The sequence below is a fragment of the Melanotaenia boesemani genome, chromosome 3 (assembly GCF_017639745.1).
Source record: "Melanotaenia boesemani isolate fMelBoe1 chromosome 3, fMelBoe1.pri, whole genome shotgun sequence".
NCBI classification, from domain to species: domain Eukaryota; kingdom Metazoa; phylum Chordata; class Actinopteri; order Atheriniformes; family Melanotaeniidae; genus Melanotaenia; species Melanotaenia boesemani.
The window spans coordinates 11,459,647-11,480,380 of record NC_055684.1 but is presented as its reverse complement, the minus strand read 5'-3'; the positions used below and the strand labels follow the sequence as shown (position 1 = coordinate 11,480,380).

At 39.5% G+C, this 20,734-nt stretch overlaps 1 protein-coding gene across 5 annotated transcripts in view; it reads left to right on the top strand.

The window, feature by feature from the left end:
• The first annotated feature begins 4,697 nt into the window (after nt 1-4,697).
• Nucleotides 4,698-20,734, top strand: part of LOC121635895 (plasma membrane calcium-transporting ATPase 1-like) — a 115,035-nt gene continuing 98,998 nt past the window's right edge. For 4 of the 5 annotated variants that reach the window (XM_041979319.1, XM_041979293.1, XM_041979327.1 and 1 more), the window contains exons 1-2: nt 4,698-4,870; nt 5,087-5,196. The gene's annotated coding sequence lies outside the window, so the exon portion shown is untranslated. Of the gene's footprint in view, nt 5,197-20,734 lie in introns of all 5 variants that reach the window. The other variant, XM_041979303.1, reaches the window with a different exon arrangement.

Below are 20,734 nucleotides of genomic sequence, written 5' to 3'. Positions count from 1 at the left end.
GTTGCAGGTTGTCAATTCTTAAAAGTGTTCACACAAATTAGTGTCTTACTGATTGCACAGACTGTCATGCAGAGATGATGCCGTTACAATGTGTTCTGACTGCTGGACACACAGAGACTGATTTGGTGACTAATGCTGACTTTGGGATGAATTGAGATCCAGCAGCTCTCCTTCATCTGTAGTCAGTTGTTATTCAAAGTACAGCAGTGTAATGTGCTGTTAAATGGCAGCTTTAACCACCTCTCTGCCTCTCTGTCATTAGCATAGTGTGGGAGGCAGAGCTGATTGAGTGGCCAGTTGGCAGTTGGAAAAAAAAATCTTTTTCAGATTCTTTGTTCATGTTCTGTGTTTGCACCAGAAAAAGCCACTATATCATCAGCATACACCTCCATCTCTGAAGTATAATGATGTAATCTCCATTTTCATAACTCCATATTATGCTGATGTGCACTGAATATGAAAAATTTAAATAAATCAATATGCCCATGAACTCGTCTACTCTACTGATTCTCCTTAACATTGTCAGCCACCTTAACAACCAATAATAGAGTCATTATTTAAATTAATAGAACAAAGTAAACATCTTTTTAGATGCTGATGTGCTCCCATTGCTGTTTCTGGAAGATGAGTTAAAAATTAAAAAAGTTGATGCATGTTTGTGGGAATACAGTGGTGTATTAAGGAAATTTTCAATGGTGTGGGGTGGCCAAGCACCATATATCACTAAACTTTGGTAACTTTGAATCACTATGTGAAATACAGGATTCTTGGGTCAATGAAAACCCTTAAAAAACAACTTTGAGTCTTTCCAGTGTTAAAACCAAAACACTGTGTACGTATTTTAAAGAATATACTGGATATGAATTTCGAATGAAGACCTGTTGGTATTCCAAACACAAAATCCCTTTTAAACATAACTTATATTTCAAAGTAAATACACAGAAAGACCCATGACGCGGATCTGAAAACAGTGCTTCACAAATTCCACCAAAATGTGAAGTGTGCTACTAGAGGAGATAGAATGTTGGACCAGGTGTATACCAATGTAGCAGAGGCATATAAAGCCAAGGCCTACCCCCACCTGGGTCTTTCAGACCACCTTTCTCTTCTGCTACACCCACGGTACATACCAAAGATCAAGAGTACTGGGTCCACAGTCAAAACAGTGAAAATATGGCCAGGGGACGCAATTCCTATGCTCCAAGATTGTTTTCAACACACGGATTGGGATGTATTCAGAGAAAAGGACATTGACAAGCGTGATGCCCTGGATTATTACACCTCCACTGTTTTGAACTATATCTGCTTCTGTGTGGATCAAGTTACATTCTGGAGACAATACCGTGTATTTTCCAACACATCACCCTGGATGACAAAAGGAGTACAACAACTCATTCGACAAAGGAATTTGACAAATGCATTTGACTCTGGGGACCAGGGGGCATACAGCACTGCCAGGGCTGAGTTGAGGAGAGGCATTAAAGCTGCCAAACAACAACACAAGAGGCGCAATGAGGCCAGATTTGACATCGCCACAGACCCGAGGCAGGTCTGGGAAGGCATCAGGGCCATCACGGATTACGGGAGGAAACCATCACCACCCTCAGCCGACTGTCCCACCTTGGCTGAGGACTTAAACCTCTTTTATGCCCGTTTTGATAGGGATAACACTGACCCTGCCCTGCCCCCTCTCCCCTCTACAGATCTTGCTCCAGTCCTGAGCACACACGAGGTGAGACAAGTCTTCCGAGGCATTAACATCAGGAAAGCAGCCGGACCAGTTGGAGTGCTGGGCCGTGGACTTAAGGACTGTGCTGCGGAGTTGGCAGATATATTCACCTCCATCTACAATACCTCCCTGTCCTGCGTGCCGGCCTGCTTCAAGGCCGCCACCATTGTTCCCCTCCCTAAACAGTCAAACATCACATGTCTTAACGACTACAGACCTGTGGCACTTACCTCCATTCCTGCCAAATGCCTGGAAAGACTGGTTATCAAACACATAAAAGCTGCAATATCACCTTCAATGGAGCCACACCAATTTGCCTACAGAGAGAACCGCTCAACTGAGGACGCCATCGCCACGGTGCTGCACACGTTACTGGAGCACCTGGAACACAAGAACAGCTATGCACGGCCCCTCTTTGTGGACTACAGTTCGGCCTTTAATACCATCCGGCCGTTTAAATTGCGGTCCAAACTCCATCAGCTTGGACTCAACACCACCCTGTGCAATTGGATTGTGGACTTCTTAACTAATCGTACACAGAGTGTCAGAGTGAGGAAAAACACCTCCTCCACCCTTGTCATCAACACCGGGGCCCCCCAAGGGTGTGTTCTGAGTCCCCTGCACTACACTCTGTTTACCCACGACTGCTCTATCACCTCCCCGTCCAATCTCATTGTCAAGTTCGCTGATGACACCACAGTGCTCGGTCTTATCAGCAATGATAATGAAACATATTACAGGACTGAAGTGCAACATCTGGTGTCTTGGTGCCATAATAACAACTTGGCTCTAAATACCAAAAAGATCACAGAGATAGTCGTGGATTTCCGCAGGAAAGGACCCAATGACCACCAACCTCTCTTCATTGGCGCAGATGTGGTGGAAAGGGTGAGCAGTTTTAAGTTCCTGGGGGTGACAGTGACTGAGGACCTGTCTTGGGGCACTCACATTGCCTCAGCCATGGGAAAAGCCCAGCAACGCCTATACTATCTAAGGAAGCTGAGGAGTGCTCATATTCCCAGACGCCTGATGGTGAACTTTTACAACTGTGCCATCTGTAGTGTTCTGGCATATGGATTTCTAGTGTGGTTCTCCAGCTGCACTAAGGCTGACCAGCAGGCACTTCAGCGGGTGGTGAAAACAGCAGGAAGAATCATTGGGACGACTCTCCCAGAGATCAGCACCATCTATCCCACTCGCTGTTTGAGAAGAGCGCGTAACATCCTGCGGGACCAGCACCATCCTGCTCATCACCTTTTTCACCTGCTGCCCTCAGGGAGAAGGTACAGGGCCATAAAGGCCAGAACATCCAGACTGGCCAACAGCCTGTATCCTCAGGCTGTGAGATTACTGAACACTGCCCCCCTCCCCTTTCTACTCCCCTTTCTACACCCCTCTCATGGACAATAACCACACCCACCATCAATAGCACTGAACTGGGTTTGCATTGCTGCATAATGTCACTATTCTCATGTATTTGTCTGAATGTCCCTGCTCTCAAATGCACTTTATCAACAACATGCCCTTATGCTGCTGCCAATACTGTTACTGTACTGATGTCATACTGTGCTAAATGTTTACACTAGGGTTTTTAGGGGTTACTTAGGTATTTCACTTTATAAACTATGCATGTGGATGCTCCAAACTTAATTTTGTTGTTCTTCTGTGACAATGACAATAAATACTTGAATTGAATTGATCAACCAACTAAAGTGGTGCAGCTGTTCTAGCAGTTACTGAAATCTGCTGAGGTGTGGCTCTGTTTTTTAAGATTAACAGAGGGGTACTCACCAAAACCCTTAACCCCGTTTTACTCCCTGCCTTTTCGAATGCAGGGAGTACAAATTAATTTTTTAAACAAGATTTACTATACATTTAGAGATATATATTTATAAGAGTTTGTCAAACATAAGATGATAAATCAGTTCGAGGTTTTGGGGCAACAGCTGCAAAGGCTGTCACCACTGAGTTTAGATCATGTGGCAACATCTTTTGCCTCCTTTGGTCATTAATTAAAAAAACACAGATTTACATTTCATGACAATATTTAATTCAACTTTATTCAGCACTTTATCAGATGCACAAAACAATTGATCAGTCTTAGTGCTTTGAAGAGCAAAAAAAGAACATGAAAGGAAATAATTAAAACAAGTGTAATTAAACAATTAAAAGCAATATAGATAAACATGAACAACAATAAAAGCACGTTTCAAATGAAAAATATTATCGACTGTGATAAAAGTAAGAGGATATATGTTTACTTGGTGTTAAAAAACTTAATGAGCTACCAATCAGAAATGAGGTGGCCAATGGAATTTCAGAGGTGTCTCTCTCTCTCTCTCTCGCCCTCCATCTCTTCAAATATATATATATATATATATATATATATATATAGAGAGAGAGAGAGAGAGAGAGAGAGAGAGAGAGAGAGTGGAGGGGGGGGGGCAGACACACAGACAGACAGACAGACAGACTGACAGACAGACAGACAGACAGACAGACGGACAGATAGATAGATAGATAGATAGATAGATAGATAGATAGATAGATAGATAGATAGATAGAAAAACCCTTAATAGGACTAAGCAGTACAGAAAATGAATGAACATATGAATTCTCTATTATTTCTTTTCTGTTATGAACAATTTACTCAGTCTGTTCAACTGCAGTCTTCTCCCTAGTATATCAGACAAATTAGAGAACAGAATTAAATATCATGGAGACTAATTATTTACTAGATTGAATCCAGTGGTTTGATTTCTCTTCCTTTGGCGGTAGAGAGCCTCCATCTTTTCCTTCCTTGTAAGTTTTCAGCCTGAATATGAACCCCGGGGCAGATGTTCTAAAGAACAGGGCTCTGTTCTTGCTTGATTACCTATTTAATTTCTGGATCCACCTTAAAAAACAAGGGTAATCCCGAGATAGTCCCTCCCACTGTCGCGGTCTCCAGCACACGCGCTCACCTCACTCTCACGCGCCCAACTCGTTGCGAGGGACAGCCGTTGGGGGCTTTTTCTGTTCTCCGGTTTCTTCTTGTCCAGGTTGACATTTCGGTACCCAAATGAGTCGCGCCCACTTCTTCTAACACTAACGCAGCACCAGACCTGATTTTCTGGATCTGCTCTACGCCGGGGAAGAAAGGTGAGTTCATCTTTTCCTTTTAAAGGATTTTTTCGGACTGATTCTGGATCTGGTTTTGCTTTCCGTCCTCGGGGCTACCTCAACTGGAAAACAACTGATGCCTCTACAAAAGCATTAACGGTCAAAGAAACTGGTGTAAACGTTGGAACAAAACGCAAGTTGAAGATTCCCCTCCCACACGGCCTGCCAGTGTGTTTTTTCTTCCACCCCCTGCAGTTGTCAAGTCGGTGCCCTATTGGGAAATGGACAAACCCCATTGAAGACGCTTCCCAGCCGTACCGACAAAGATACAGGACGTGATTTGGACGAGAATTCGCTAAGAAAAGGTACAGTCTAATGTCTGGATTTTAAAACTTTACTTGCATCGAGTTTGCTTTCTCCCCCGTCTCACTTGTAGCTGAAGGACAGGAAACCTGTCATTATTAGTCTGTCTAAAACGTTAAAAGTGGGAATTTAACGTGTTTTATGGGGTTTGGCGTTCCCACTTGTCCTCTGCTCAGCATCCGGGTAACGTTCATAACGACTGTTCTTTTTCTGTTCTTTTTTTTCTTAGCATTTAAAGCCACTCAATAGCAACTACAAGCAAATACTGGATTATCCACAGGTGGGACTTGCCAGTTAACCATTTAAAGAGAATTTGGGGAAATATTTAAAAGCACATAATCATAAAATAATCTTAACACTGGTCACTGAAACCTCCGACGCACGTTTTTCTTCCCGTTTCTCCTCGTCTAACGTCCCGACAGTTAGCTAGGTTACAGCCCCCGGTACGTGCCTTTCTCTCATCTGCAGTCAGCGCTGACAAATCTTTACCGAGTAATGCAGACGTTGAACGCCAGTTCACATCGCTTTTCGACAAGTCTTAACGCCTCATAAAGCATATAATGACATTGTACCGTCAGTTGGAATTAAACTCAACTGAAATTTATCGAATGGAAAATACATTTTTTATTATTAAAAACTTCTTAAATGGGCACGCAGTAATCGTTAGTAGATTGTCAAACCACTTCACTGCCTGTCTGCCAGTTGGTAAAGTTGCAATTTTGGCAAAATAAGATCTTTAAGATATCATAGAGATATGCCGAATCCAATAATTATTTTCAGTGATTCGGCATAGGTAGTTCAGGCTGTTAAATTGTACGATAACCGACTAGTGAAGAGATGAAACATAAATTGCCAGATTATGAATGGCGCTGTTGGCGCCGGACTGCCCGGGCGACAGAACACACGTATCGGCTGTTGCAGAGGCTGCGAGGCAGGAGTCAAGCCGACAGTGGATGGCTCCGTGTATCTGGGAACAGTCTGACTGGGATTTTTTTTTATTCCCAAGTGGAATTTCCATTGGTAACCAAATTAATAATTTCTATCAGTAAAAATGACACGGTCTTTAGTAACTTGATTAAAAGCCAGGTATTTTCCCGCAAGTACTGATTGCTGCAGTTGTCTGATGCTGTTGTCATATTAAGTGTGTGTACTTATGGAATCGCAGTGGTGTGTTTACACTGTTGCCATGAATGCTGCGTATCCTGATTTAGCATGTTTATGTTATTGGAGTGGTTTCCCTTCATTTACCACTTGCACTGTAAATGATGCTTATGATGCTGGCGACAGTGAAAAATAAAATCATTACGAGTATTTTTTTAATTAATCGGAATTTAGCCCATGAAGAACCGTCCTTACGTCATCTGTTTGGATAGGTGGATAAGTAACAGCAGAGGCTCTGCTTCTTTTTTCCTCCTTTCATTTCATCCATCTCCTCCTCCCCCTCCCCTCTCTAGCTGGGTGTGTCCTGCCTTATTGCGTTATGAAAGGAGGGGGATCCCACATCTTGGCTTTTGGTGACTCCTCCTCAGCTTGTGACCTCCAAAGGAGGGCAAAGCCCCCCCCACCCCGTTTTTCTACAGCTCAGTTAACCTAATTGAAGCTCTTAGCAGAGGAAAATTCAAGGGAGGAAAACTTTGAATTGAAACCATATATTTATTTGAACAATATTGAATTTCAGGTGATGATGGAGTGATGACTCAGTGACTGCGTTTGATGGATCCTGAAGGGAAAATGGGTAGCTTTGATGTGCTTATTTGTTGCTGTTTTAATTTGTTGTATATTACTGAATAAGATTCAGAGGGCTGTCATTTCCACTAAATCCCACACTTTATGAACATTTGAATTTAAGCACAGTTTAAAGTTGATTTGATCAACTTAAATACCAGAGGGTCTAGTCAACATGTGGGTTGGACAAATGATTCCTATTTTATTATCACATTTTTGTAATAATATGGAGAAGATTTTCTTTTTGTCTTCCAGAGGTTCAAGTGCTGCACAGATCCTGTTGAATCTTGTCTTGTGGTTCTTGTCAATGAACTGAACAATTACAACAGTGATGGCTCATGCTGTGTGAAATAACACCTCTGTTCCTTTTCCCTGAAGGTTATTGTTATGCATTTTAATAAAAATGAATTTATTTTATAAAGTTAAGTGGTATTTGCTTCAGGCAAGGTGGCCTACATTCGATATAACTAGAGCTGAAAAGATTAGTTGATTGATCGCTTATCACTGTAAACAGCTTTGGCTTTTGAGGCTGCTGGTGGGACAAATCACCCTGAGCTCCACTGATTCAGTGATAGACAGTTTGGCTATTTTCTCAGATTTTATATACTAATGAGCAAATGGCAAAACCTGTTAACCAGTTTTTTTGATATTCAAAATAAACAGTACCCCAGAGGATGGTTGCAGAGGATAATAGATAGGTAAAGATGATTTTCGTGTCTTCTCACATGTGCAGTCACCATTACTGAAGTGGCGGAATGGATCTAGACACAGAGACGGTGAAAGCAGCAACATTTAGGCCAATAAACTGTGCCTCCTGTGACAGTGAAAAAAAATTTATGTGGAAGTTATTCAGTCAGAAAGCACTTACTGAAATTAGTTTTGGCACTGGCTTGATGGGCCAGGTAAAAAAATAACATGCATGTAACGATTCTGAGTGAGCCTGAACGATATTCTCTTCTCTTGTCTTTTTTTATTTTTATTTTTAATTAATTAATTTATTTTTTTTACCAATATTGCAATTTGGTTTGCAATTTAATCTTTTAAATTCCAGCTTCTGTTTAGTGTTCACGTAGAAATATATTTTCTATACGAGATAGAGGATTATGACATTAAGTGTTCTAACAAGGATGTAAAGTTGAGATATGAACAGCTTCACTTACCACCTGCAAGATGCAACTTTTAGCCAAAACACTGAAGCCTGGAGGTTACATTTCCTCTGTAACAGGTTTATACTTTTTCCTTGTAGTAAAAACTGAACAGTGATGTTATTTATCTTATTTACACCACACGTCATTTTTCTGTACTGCACACAGCGGAGTTTCACCTCGATGCGCACACAGACACGTGTATGCATATGCAGGTGCGCACACTCCAACCAGCAGAGAATGCATATCTGACAATATGTGGCTTCTGCCATTTGAAAATCGGACACAAATTCTATTTTTATTTTTATTTATTTCTTTTTTTTACTTTCCCACGTAGGTGAAGATGGGAACACTCCGGTTATGTTGAGGACTTGTGAATCACAGAGACGCAGCAGAAGAAGCTGAATCTACTGTCATTGTAGTAATTTCACAGTCATATTATGGCTTAAAATGGATCCAATATTATTTGTATGTTTTATTATCTGAGATCTGACCTTTAAGAATATTAAGTGTGACTCCACTCAGTAAAACCTAATTCACTTCATCATGACATTTCAGAGGTTGGACTTTTTTCTTACCTTCATGTTCTTTGTTTCATCGTTTCAGTCACTTGTGGAAAATCAGTTCGTGGTGAGGTTTGAGGGCGTGACTTCACAGCTGAGTAGCTATAATATGATTAGTCTAATAAACATGAAGCCTATCTAATAGGAGGTGCACACACACACACACACATATATATATATGTGTGTGTGTGTGTGTGTATGTATGTATGTATGTTAGGGCTGCAACGCTTAGTCGACGTTAAAATAAAAATAGTCAACTAATTTACCCGTTGACGATTGTTAGCAAAATAAAAAAAAAAAACAAAACAGAGTGAGACATCATCTTTTTTTCTTATCTCTGTTGAGAGTTACACATGCGCAATAAAGTCCACCAAGGGAAAATATGGCGGCCGACTGGGAAATAGAATGGCGGCAGAGGACATCAAAAGTCTGAAATAACTTCACGTTAAACAATCTACTCTATTATGAGGCTAAAACAACTATTTAGAAGTCACAGCCACAAAGATCACGTCTCCTGCCACACGACTTTCTCACGGCAGTCTTTTTTTTTTTCTCCAGCTTTGTGCTGCAGCCACTTCTAGACTTCACAAAATAAAAAAGCTGGTTTAAAACTCTTTGGAGCGTTTACTGAAACTCTTATTTGACTTTATAGATCCCTGGAAGGTAACTTGTCAATCAGCTGATCACTCTGATCGATCAGCTGCTGCATGAAATCATTCTGCTGTCAGAGATCTGAAAATGCTTATGGCGTACAAGAATATTTCATAACAATATAATTTCCTTTAGTGCACTCAGTAAAGTGCACTAAGTTTAAAATTTACAATTACTTTGAAGCCGATGCAGTAGGCTCTCCATTAGCACTTTGCTAGTGGAGGAGGAGTAATGCATGCTCTGCTAGTGACTGCAGCATCTCCAACAACACAAAACTGCCTGCCGATACACACCCGCATATCGGCCAATGCTGATAGTAGAAAAAAATGCAAATATTGACCCGATATATCGGCCGCCGATGTATTGGTCATCCTTAATGTGAAGTCTGGCAGGGTACAGGAGAGATGGCTTCAGTCCCATCTTGTAAAGGGAGGACATTACTTTTTTTTTTTTTTTTTTTTTTATTCCTTCCTCAGGTCAAGCACCTGTGAGGAGTAGTCTTCATAAACTCTGATTAAATGACCCTAATTAAACTGTGTATCTCTCCAAGCCTCCTGGACCAGCCGTTCCCTTCCCTGGACGTGGTTGAAACAGAGAATAACAAGTCGTAGTTTGTTTGTGGGTCGTGCTACGGTGAGCAGTTTAGGGGTGGAAGAGATGATTTCCTCATGGCCTCTTGCAGAAGTTTAGAGAAAAAAAAATGTATATATATATATTTGTATGAAGCTTACCTAATTGGGTGTGTGTGTGTGTGTGTCACTGTAGTTGGTTATTCTGGTGGTATGTTTTAGTGGGAGGGGGGTAATAATGGATGGATTCTTTTGTCAGCCAGAGTCTGACCAGGGTCCGAAATTAACACTCGCCAGGCGCCAAATGCAAGTAAATTTTTTGTTTGGCGAGTAAATCTCAGAGGGCTATCCGCCATATGGCGACTAAATGTTTGTACCAAATTAGTCATGTTTTTCAGTCTTCGTTTTGGTTGATTTCTTCTTTATGTTCCTCTGCTGTCTGTATGTATGAACGACGCGCACGTACACAAACACACACTGACGCAAACACGCACGTTTACCGTTTAGCTCAGGCTAATTAAGTAGGGTGAATATGTGGAGATTTTTATCAGGAGCCGGCCAGCTTTCCAAAAGAAAGCACGGTGAACTGGAGGATAAATCAGCAGGGCTTACAGTTTGAATATAGCCGCGCCTTCTGTCAGCTTCAAGACCCGGTTCCGCTTGCTTCTCACGTGCGGACTGTAGGTGGTAACACACCTGCGCGTCTTTGTAAAATAATTCAATAATTTGGCCAGTAAAAGATATGTTTGGCAGGTTGATTTTAAATCTACCAGCCAACTTGGCCAGTGAGTCAAAAAGTTAATTTCGGACACTGAGTCTGACAGGTGTATATATAGTATTATCTGTAGCACAAAGAACACACACGGTGAGTTAAACATAGTCCCATGCACATATAATGATTAGCAAACTGTCTGGAATATAAAGCCTATTGATATTCCCAATTTCACATGAATCATTATTTTTATTATTATTTCCAACCCCAATGTACTCCCAGCTGAGGATGTACTATTCAGGCACGTTTGCCTGCAGACAGACAAGTGCTCGTTTTGTGTCTGCTGCTGCTGAGGTCCTGATGACCACAGCAAGTGGCGGATGCTGACTCAGTCTCTGTCCTGTCCCAACGGAGGCTCAGGCAGCAACATCAGTTATTTATTAGCTAAATATATTCAGTTGAAATCAGTATGTGAATACAAAGAAAAAGCATAATTTTTGAAGATGCATAGTGACCGTTTTCACCAGCTGAAAGAATGTTTCTGTGTCAAAAACTTGCAGCACTGAACTTGTAAATGTGAATTATTCCCCAAATAAGACATGTGGTCTTCATTTTAATTTAAATTCTAATCCCTGTAGATTTCCAAACCTCCCTGGGGGCCTTTTTGCAGAAAAGTGTGGGTCACAGTTGCAGATGATTCAGGTTTCTGCAGTAAACTGTGAGTGACTGATGCTGTTGTCCTTGAAGAAACTGGTTTGTGTTTATTTTCTTAGATAGTTTTCTTCCTCTGTGTTAATGTTGCTTTAAAATGACCGGAAAAATTTTTTACCCTGTGATTTTTACAGTACACAAATGCCCACGCTGCAATTTTTAAAAAACTTTTCCTGCATAGCTGTGTGACTCCTTGACTACTAGTACTTTCCAGGTGGAAATGTGTAACTTGGTTTCTAATATTGTTTGTGACAAACAATTCAATTTAGCTTTATTTTTATAGTGCCAATTCACAACATCATCATTTCAGGGCACTTTACAGACAAATCAGTTCGAGCCAGTTCATTGTGATGCAATCAGTGTTCATACAAGCCAATTGATAAAAAATGGAAGAAAATTTGTTTGGTTGTTCCTTAAGGGGAAATTATATCTGGATCTGCAATATTGGTATTCATCTTAAAAAACAAAATGTTTTATACCTCCCCAAAAGTTTAAAAATCTGACAAAAACATTGCTGTAGTTTTTTGTTGTATTTTAATGAACAGAACAGCAGAAAATGACACAAATGGTGAATTTTCTTTAAAATTGTGTTGGCTTTCAGATGTTTGTAAGAATATTCCTGAGTGTTTGTAGGATTTGTTCTTAGAAAATTTTGATGAATGCCACAATTTTTGTAAAATGTTCGTAAGTAGGATTTAAGAACAAATTTTTCATGAGAGTGGTAGCTGAATGACGCCCTTTGTTCTTGTTCCGAAGGCCACAATAACAAAGTTACGTCATTCTGTTCTTGTGACCCTGGTTTGGGAGTTCTTATGACTTGTTCTTAATGCATTAACCGAGCAGCACTTTCTTTATGTGGAGCTCCGAGAAGTATTGTGTGATTAGCTGGACATTTGAGATGGGTGTGGTTAATACAGAAAAGCACGATTCTTCTGAATGGCAGATCATATGTCAAAGATTATGTCCAGTTATTTTTGTGTAAATTGTTGTCATGTGGCACATCGATATCTTGGGATATGTGGGTTGGCTCAGATATACTGGGTCCTTCACTGTGATGACTTCATCCAGTCTCCCACCTGTGGCCACCATCTTGTCCTTGTAGTAGTCTGATATAATTTCACAGCTCCTACAACCAACAACACAGTCCATTAGTGAGGTTTTAAAATTCAGTGAAAGTGGGAACCCATCTACAGAAGGAATCCCTCTGAACCAGATCTAGCAACGCACACTTTGTCTTATGCAAGGCCACATCAATTATTAATGGATGCAGTGCAGCTGTTAGAAGCTGAGTCCTATATTTAAGATACGGGCGTTCCCTGCTCTGCAGAGCCCCAGTGTTGGTGAGTATAATAGCGCTGTTGGCCTTCATGATTATTTTATTATCCCTGCTGGCTGAAAAGAGGTCACCCCACTGTAATAGAGAACTGTGACTACATGTTACTACTTACTATTTATTAATGTGTTTTCTTAACTTCACCTTTAACTGCACTGATCAAGCAGCTGGTAACTGGAACCAGTCAACAGTAGTGACCAGCTGATTATTATTAAATCTGAGTCTTTGTCAGTCAGACTTGCACTCGGGCAGCATTGTGGTTTGTGTCAAGTATTGGGTTCCATGTGCACAGCTGTTGAGAGGTGACAGACACTGCAACATAATCGGCAGCATCAATCACATTCCGACACGTGTCCTAAGAAAATCACTTCACTCTGATGCAAGAGGACATAAAATTGTCATGTTCTGCAATTCTGTTGATTTTACATAAAAAAAAAAAAACATTCATCATAATGAGATGATGAGAAATGGTGCACAGGAAGCGCCAATGAAGAGATCCCTCTGCTGATAAAATAGGATAAACTGAAAATGAATTCCAGCTGCGTGTAACTGGCACAGTGCTTTTTATCTGTGACCTGGAACACTTCTTAGAGTGAGAGTGAAGGTCAAGTAGCTGGTTGTAGTCGTGTTATGTCTGTTATGTTTTTATATCTATTAGCACGATATTTTGAAGTGATTTCTTCCTATTCACAGTACCAACGTCTGTTCAGGCTACAGGATAAAACTGACTGATATCTCAAAAGAATGTTTGTCTTTACTCAGGGTCATATTGTTAAAGAAGAGTCACATGTCACTGAGGCCTCTCAAATTTTACTTGCTTTCTTATCAGATAAGTTTATGTTTAATGTCCAAAAACTTATAAATTGACTCTATCCTGGCATCATGTTTTGGCTTCTTGAGTTTGGTTTTTCACCTCCATAACTCAGAAGCAGACATATTTCACATGTAAAAGAGACTAATCAAGGATTTATGAGAAAATGTGGTGGTGTTATACATAATCTGTGCTGCTGTGGCTCTGTGTTTGTGTTAAATTCTGAATTTGCTGCTTTGTATTTGACAGGGTTAGAACTTTTTTTTGTTTTTTTTTTCGTTTTTTTTTCCAGAATTGACTATCAGCTAAAGGTAAACACAGATAAGGACATTTTACTACATTTTTCCAAGGCCCTTGCACACAAATGGAGAGGTGACTTCAAATCGTTTTTTTTTTTAATTGACAGGAAGTCAAATGATAAAAAAAAAATACAGCACATATTTGCAGTGTACACCCAGTATACTGAGTTTAAATTTTTATTTTTGTAGAAATACCAGACCTGTTTCTGGCTGTCTGTTGTTTGAGTTCCAGATGGTCTGAGCAACATTCTGGATGTTTGAGATGTTAACCGCTGCCTGGTGAAATAGGTCCATTGGTTGAGGTCAAATCAAAGTGACTATAAAAACTCTGAAAGCACAAATATGTCTACATGGTGATGATTTGGGTTCACACCATGCTGCTGTGTCACACAGGTTCTACACCTGCTTTTTTGGAAATCTTCATACAGCTTAATCGTAGATGTCAGCAGGATTGCTGATTGTAACCATCTGACAATGCTGACACACATTTATAATGGTTGTGTGTTCAGTTTGGCTGGAGTTCAGTTGGCTGGTAATTTGGAGGACAGAGTGTGTATAAGAGGGATAGACTGGATGTTCTGAGCAGCTGAAAGAATCTTTGGTCTGTTCTTTGCTGTATTTCAGAGCTGCCAGTTAACTTTGTGATACGTTTTGCTGTGCAGTCACATTTGATCAAATCTACTTATCTGATTAGGTTCAGCTTTCATCATGTTCAACGAACTTAAGTTCCAAATAAGTAAGTCAAAGATTCAATTCAGTTCTGTAATTACATTTGTTTCCTCGTTACGGTTTTTATTAGTGGCCTCATAAACACTGAAAGGCTGTGGCATGAACCAGAAAATTAGATAAGCAGCAAAAGATATGAAATGTTGATTAAATATCTATCAGATCCAAATAATGGAGGTCCTGATTCACACTAAAGCTGTTTAAGAAATTGATATTATATGCTCAAAATAAAGTCAGTCAGTAAATCCTACTGAGGTCCATGACATAAAAATCCCACTCTTTTAATGTCATGTTACACATGTAGGTTACACGGGACAAAGAGAGAAGCTGAAATGGACCAAAAATCGAATTTTAGCAGTCATGTTATGTACTAGTGATTGAAAGTGTGGCTGTTAATGAATATATTCATGGTCACAGCAAAGGCTGTATTAAGAAAGGATCAACACAACCAAACAAATCCAACCATTTTAGTTGGTTAAAAAAATCCTGGTTTGTTCTCGACCATGTGTTGACATCACAACAAAATGCAATGAAATGCATCAAAGAGTCTGCACATTTTAGCATACTGCAGTGGAGGGTTGAAATGAAAACATGCCTTGTGTTTTTGTTATGAACAAACATTTGAGTTCTGTTTCTGTGAATCTTTTTAATGATTTTATGTTTTCTAAATAATAAATTCTATTATTAAATTTTATTAGATACATTTATTCATAATTGTTTACTATTACTGTTGCAGTTTAAAAAGATGATTATTTAACCATCTTTACTTGACTGAGAATGTGAATGGATATTATTTGTACTGCAGTGTTTTTGATCACTATCCTTGATGGTGTGTCAGTATTTCTGTTTTCAGTGTTTAACTTCTGTCACCTCACGAAGGTGAAGGTGTTAGTGTGCTACATTCGGATGTGTGTGCTGATTCTGAAAAGCTGTGGTTACAGAGGTGTTGAAGTTAGTTGAGGATATGTGTTCAGTTGTATTCTAACAAACACACAGCCCAATCACATTCACAACAAATGTCAACACTTCTCTGACATGAATATGTGTGTGTGGGAGTGTTGCATATAAGCATTTCCGGTAATGGTTGTTAATTTGTGATACCACCAATTGTTTATTCATTTCATCTTTGTTGTATGTTTAGTGTCTTTCCTTGTACAGAGGTAACAACCTTGTGGAAATGCAGGGATTTTTTTCACTTAAGCTGTGTATTTAATTGAAATTGGTAGAAAAATAGCATCTAAAATTATATTAAATGAAGATTGGTAAGCCACACCCCTTTCTACAGGAATAAATAAAAAGTGGTGTACCCATGTTTCCCCTGCAAACTGTAAATTGCCTCAGATATTTTCTTATCATCGCAATTGTGTAATAACGATTAGCGTTTAAGATGATAGTCATGGGATCTACATAATTCTCTTAATTCACCTGTTTGAAAACATCTGGATAAAATAAACAGATGCTATACTGTATACTATATACTTGTTTCCACCATTTGATTTCAGTCCTGCAGGTTAGCAGTTGTTTCACTTACCTTGAAGTACATTTTATGGTTGCCATAATTAAGATAAAAATTGATTTAATCAAAAATTGGCTTGGTTAAAGAGAGAATGCTGCTACCCTGTTGGCACTGCTGCTGTCATTTTTATTTGAGAGGGCGGCAGGAATGCTAGTCACCTGTTTTGGAAGTTTCCTTAACATTGAGTATTTAATGATAAACAGACTGCAGTGAGCTGAGTAGCTGTGTAATTCAGACCGACTTTTGAGCAGACCCTGTGTTGCAGTGGGTGTGTGTATTTGTGTGTGTTTAAGGCACACAGCTTACTTGGCATTCCTCTGCCGCATGTTAACAACTGATAAAGATGACAGAATAAAGAGTGCACGAGAGAGTGAGTGTGTATAAGAGATTAGAGGTTTTAACCAAAAGGATGCCCAATCTGAAATGTTGAAGAGTCAAATAATGCACTAATCAAGTTAATATTTTGGTTAGTTGAGATGCTAACAGAGTGGCTGTACCGAAATGCTGATTTTCTTTAAATGTGTGAAATGGAAGTGTCAAACGAATTAAAACATGTTGGATTTGTAAAAAAGTCTTTAAAAGTCTGATTTTAGATCACATTGTGCTGTAGAGCATTTTATCACTAATGATCACAGTCGTTGGTAGCATGATAGAATGTACATTTTGTTGTGGTTGTACTATGTACATGACACATGCATCATGCTTGTGTGTCTATGTGTGAGACTGGACATATAAACTGAAAAACTACAGATTTTTTTCTCTGATGTTTTACCTTTGATAAATGTAACTTATTACAAGATCCAAACACTGAGCTGAACATAAAATGTAATATTAGATTTTTTCTACAACAGATCAACAGACATGTGAACACACATCTTTCTCCAAAAAGAATGATGTGTAATTAGTAAGAAGAGCTTAATCAGCCAGTGTACAAATAGCTCCGTCCTGGAGGTCTCTCTAAGACCAGTTCACTGAAATGGGGATGATTTTTGCACATGGTATGCACACTGTTATACACAGGCTATAAAGTATGTTATTAAAAAAAAAAAAAAAAGGAAGCAGTTACTTTTTGTCCTTAAAAGAACTAATGTCCACCCTGGGCTTACATATCCCACACCAGGGATGAGATGTAAGGTGTGATGTTGATGACAACCAGTCTAATGTCATTGTGGACATCAAGACTGTTACACTGTTACGAGCTTTAGTTTTTATTGTTCAGAGGTTGCTAAATGCTGCCTCCGACAGGTATGTCATGCTGAATGAGAAAATAATCTTCAAAACAAAAATAAAATAATCGCCAGTTTTGGCGCAAGAGAGCGTCCTTCCACAATCCCAAACTTTTTGTATCTGTACTGCTCAAAATATTTATTTGATAACAAATCAGCCTAAAATGTCTGAGATCATCTTCATAGCCAAGGTATTCCACGTCCTCAAGGCTGAAAGTGTACCGGTCCCTGATTCTTTTGATTAGTGCACATCAATGTCAGCAAAGTGATAATGAATATCTTACCGAAGCATGTTAATGTACTGAGTGAACTCTGCACGTAAGTATGCACTCACTGTGCTGCTGGGCTGTTTCATCAGCAATGGAAACTTTTGTAGCTCCTCATTTGATGTTTTTCCAGTTCTGTAATACACTTTGTGCATGAAAGCAACGACAACTTCTTTGCACAGGAGAATGTTTGACTCCGATTCTTGCATTCGCTTGTTTGTCTCACTGTAGACAGCAAATGTGTCTGCAAAGTATGCCAGTTTAGTCCAGGATGCATCTGTCAGCTACTTACACAGTTGTGGGCTGTGCTTCTGCAGGAATTTTTTCCTGCAGTCCCATAAAATGCACAAGCACTTGTCCATGCAACAGCCACCACACCCCGTGTGTAAGCAGTGTCCGATGCACCTCATTCAGCTGGGCGAAAAGTCTTTTATTAGAGGAACTGGCTTTAATGAAGTTGACCACTTTAACAACTGTTGCCAGGGTGTTACTGAGGTCTTCCAAATGCTTTCTCGTGGCTGTTAAATCCCTGGTTTTTGCCCATTATTGCTGCAGCCCCGTCATTGCAGCATGCAGTAATGTTTTCATAAGGCAAGTTATTGGATGACAGATGAGTTCACAGCCATAAAAATATGGCCTGTTGTTGTGACTAAATTGATGGACATGAGAATGTCTTGTTTCAGTTTGCAGCGGTCAATATAGTGCATGTACATAATGAGCACAGGTTCGTCTGAGACTTGTCGATTCATTGAACTGAATTGCAAATGGGACATTTCTGAGTTTCTCATACAGATCTTCTTGACAGTCTGCAGCCATTATATCAATTCTGTCTTTGATAGAACAGTTTCACTGGCCACTGTTAGATGATGATTTTTAATTTGAAATTAATTATTTAGAATGAAATTATTCAGAATTAAAGTATTCTTTGCGCTTACATGGAAATAGTAATTACAAATTGAGGTTTACATGGAAAACATGTTCGCCTTTATTCAATTCTGCTTAAGATCTGAGGGTTTGGGAAGGGTTCTGATTTGACAGGGGCGGACGTGAAGTATTAATGCCTAGCAAGAGTAAACAAACTCCAGTTTCTGCTTCTTTTTGGCTACAGCTTGAAAGACCACATAATGAGAGCAGCTTGACTCTAGCATACTACTCTACTTTTGTCCACTGAAGAAGAGAAGGGAGATCTTCTTTGGTGGAATGACCATATACATACTTAAATTACATAATTATAAATTATTCAATTTAGATATAAAATCAGAATAAACCAGCCACTTCTGATTTAATTTAATACGAAATGGTAATTTTAATTCAGAATTTAGTGTTTACAAGGTCATTTTAAAGAATATTCAAAATTTCTTTTGAATTAAAGAGAAATTAAAGGTGTCATGTAAACATGGCCACTTTGGTTTCCTGGTGTTTTTTAATTTTGCTTGGCTTTGTGCTGTCATTAGCTAGCTTCTCGCCACCAATGACTCATTCTGGCTGGGTCCTATCTTGTTCTTTGATTAAACCTAAGTGAAGGTAACAACATATAGCCTTACTTTCTTTTTTATAGGGGTAAGTCTTCTGTACTTTTGTATTTCTCAGACATGTTTCATGACAGCCAAGGTTACCAGGATGGACATGAAAGTATCCATTAGCTGGCTGACCTCACTAAACCACACAGTGCATTGATTAAAATTGATTGGATGCACAACTCACTGAAGTGTGGCCCACTAAGTAGATGTTTATTTTTGACCCAGGATATGTGTTTGAAAGTGTTGTTGTGTTGCAGATTTTGATGGTCCAGTCAGTAAGCTTAGATGATCTTACTTAGTAAGTGTAAATTTAATTTGGACAACTACACAGCTTCTGTCCAGTCAAAAGCCCTGTGCGCTTCTTGATGCCCACCTCATAGGGGGCAGGAACCACTGCTGTAGATTATTGTCTACACAATCACTTGAAGCATATATAGAATTAGTTTGAGTTGCGCTTTAAACTGTTGGAGAAGGTTTGTGTCTTTCCAGAGAAAAAAAAGGCGTCGGTCAGAGGAGGAAGTGAGCAGATGGAAGACAGTTTGAGAGCCAACAGGAAGTAAAGGCTGAATGGTTTCCTCATGTTGTGTTGGCAGCAGTTAGGTTTTCACTTCCCTGTTCATATACAGCCACCAGGTGCTGTGTGAGAGAGAAATGTTTCAGGTTGACGACTTCTGACTTCTGACGAATCTGCAGTTTCTATGTCTCAAAAGATGTGAAGGGTTAATGTTAAATGGCCTGCTTCCTGAACCATGACTGTATTCTTAGACTAAAACCAGAGGAGGAGGAGTTGGGATTAAACTGGATGTAATTCACTTTTTTAAATTTGTGGACATCAGTTTTCCCCTCATTTATTAAATAAAGGTCCATTGGAAGTCATTAAATTTATATATATATATATATATATATATATATATATATATATATATTGTAAGTGTCAGAGCTGGGCTTTGGAGCAATAACAGGAAATGGTTTAGTCTTATAAGCCATGTTGACTTTCACATGTCATGACATGTTGTGTTGCCTATGTGTAGAAGAGAGCTAGCATGTGGTGGTGTGACTTTAAAATGTTTGTAGCAACCCTTGATGGGAACAATAATTCTGATGGCATGTTAAGCAGAATTACACTGACACTAGAGCTGCTCGATTATGGGAAAAATGATAATCACGATTATTTTGATTGAAATTGAAATCTCAATTATTTAACACAATTAAAGAAAGGGGGGGGGGGGGGGGGTTGCTGTCACTGTGACATTTGAAGCTTGTCTGTGGTAATACATACTAGCATCTTTCCACCAGGGTCCCAGTAGCTATTGTTTGTCTCAGACCAGCAGCTATGTTCTGCCTGGTGTGATCTGGAAAAAGAAGTCTGGAGACATTTCGTTTTCACGTTGAAATCCGCATCAATAAAAATGTAGCGCAACATTTATCTACGGCTCTATGGTGCAGCTTGACCACAGGTCCATAGTGGTGGCGAAACATTGGACTGTAGCCACGTCCTTCACAACACCCTCACCACACTCATCATGCAGGGCATTTGGGGACACTCAACCATGAGAGATGAGATGAGATGGCCGGGATACCGTTTGTCCAAAATGGTGATGAGTTTCTTAAATCCCGGGTTGTTTACTGTAGGGCTGCAACGATTAGTCATCGTTGTCGACAATAGTCGACAATAAAAATAGTCAACAACGACTTTAGCCGTCAACTATTGTCAGCAAAAAAAAAAAAAAAAAAAAAGATAAAACCTATAGAGTGAGACATCTTCTT